Raw genomic sequence first — 2,063 nt, forward strand, 5'->3', positions numbered from 1 at the left:
ATATATATAATATACCTACTGATTCTCTCTAAAGGAAAGGTAAGAAAGTAAATTATGTATTATATTGGTTTATATCTTATAGTTTATAAAGTGAAGGTTCTATACAAGAGATATATATATAATATGCCTACTGATCCTCTCAAAACGAAAGGTATATTATATTTATTTATATCTTATAGTTTATAGAGTGAAGTCAGTCTTTGAGATACAACCAAGTTGATCATTTTTCTTTCATTTTCTTATTGTCCAGTTTTTGTGCGTACAAACGTTTAACTTATATGTATATTGGAATATCCTCTTTTTGAGTAAATAGTTATTTTTTACAGTTTTAATTGTTGTTAGTTTTAATGTAATTTGGTATAAAATGTAATTTTATTTTATGTATCATTTCAATAGTGTCCATTTGCTTTGTTAAACCAAAAAGCAAGCTAACCAATTTTCATCAGTAAAATATGCAGTCACAAAAGACATCGTTCAGAGTTTCAAGATGGTGGCGCATTCTCAAGTCGGTTGAATCGCTGCCATAATGAGGAGTTTCAAATATATTTATCTTCCTATCATGATTTTAATTACAAGTAGATTTAAGCAAAAATAGAAGTCGAGAATAATGAAATGAAATGAAAAAATAATGAAGTATATTCTGGGACATTTGTCCCCTAACAATAAATACATGGTTCATATAGCAAGATTTTTATCTGGCAAGCGTTAAGTGTTAAAAAATAAAATTTATAAAGAAAATCATCAGAAAAAGCTCAAAACTGTTGTGCTGCAATCAATGTTTGCATCGAACATCTAGATAGGACTCTTTGTTTAGAGATCACTTTTTGTTTCGACGGCGGGGGTATTTGACGCATCCAGAAAACAAGGACATCTCCAGGAAGAGAGATGGTGCAGACCACTCTTTGTCTACATCAGTGGTAGACTTCTAGAGATAAAGAAGACATCAAGAATCATCCAAGAAGAATACGTGACTTTCTTTGGATCGCCAGTGAATAAAATGTGTGTTGAAAAGTGTTAGAGGACCAATGCTTTGTTTACAATCAATGGGTGTTCTTTGAAATAGAATCAAAAGCCATCAGCCATCATAGAAGAATATATGATTGGTTAGTGTAGCTCATCATATAATGAAGTATATTTATAAAAGTGTTATTAGTTGTTAAGTTTCTGATTGTCTGGAAAACCCACCTTGAGATTAAGAGTCAATAATATTATATATAATTAAAAATAAATTCACATATGTATTTAATATTTGATCGTTTCATTTAACCTTGACATCTTCAAAGATTTTAGAATAAATAAAAACTATTAAATTTCTTTTATTTATTTTAAATAAATCTTGAACATTACATAATTTTTTTTTATAAAGGAGATGTAATAGTTTTTATTTATTCTCAAATACAAAATATAGCTATAGACTCTTAATCTCAGGGTGGGTTTTCCTGACAATCAGAAACTTAACTACTAATAACACTTTTATTTGCACTATGTACAGCGCATTGAAAAAAAAAAAGGAAAAGGTATGTTTGAATCATGTACAACAGGTTGTAGAATTGAAAATAGAAATATTTGCCTTTAGGTTTAGCATCTAATAGGGAATGGAATGAAATATAAAAAATATATAAGAAAATTGATTGATTAAGAGAGCCTTAAAGTGAGCCTCCGCCCACGGTAACAATTTCCACTCGCTGAGAAGGAATGAGCACTAAGCAAACACCTTGCATAGGGAAACTGATATAAGTTCTTTTAAACTAAATTAAATTAATTAACCACCTAACTAAAATTACCACAATGAACTTAAAAATGAAATGAAGAAAACAGTAAACCTAAAAACAAGGAACAAAAGAATGAATGAATCGAAAGAACTAAAAACAATCATGTAAACACTAACTATGTACATAATACACAAGAATAATTGATATCACAGTTCTTTAACTAAACTTCTCCGAGTTGTTTTTCTTCAAAGCTCAAGGTTACCCAGAAACGGGCCTAAGCTATTGGTTACAGAGTTCTCCTTGAGTTGAGAACCTGCTGAGGAGAACGGGCCTAAGCTATTGGTTACAGAG

General features: G+C 30.0%; 1 protein-coding gene across 1 annotated transcript in view; it reads left to right on the top strand.

Moving 5' to 3' along the window:
* Positions 1-2,063, top strand: part of Rbsn-5 (Rabenosyn-5) — a 26,471-nt gene that overhangs the window by 5,524 nt on the left and 18,884 nt on the right. The gene's annotated exons all lie outside the window — the stretch shown is intronic.

This window comes from Halyomorpha halys, unplaced genomic scaffold (assembly GCF_000696795.3).
Source record: "Halyomorpha halys isolate HHAL.00 unplaced genomic scaffold, Hhal_1.1 Scaffold122.1, whole genome shotgun sequence".
Taxonomy (NCBI): Eukaryota; Metazoa; Arthropoda; class Insecta; order Hemiptera; family Pentatomidae; genus Halyomorpha; species Halyomorpha halys.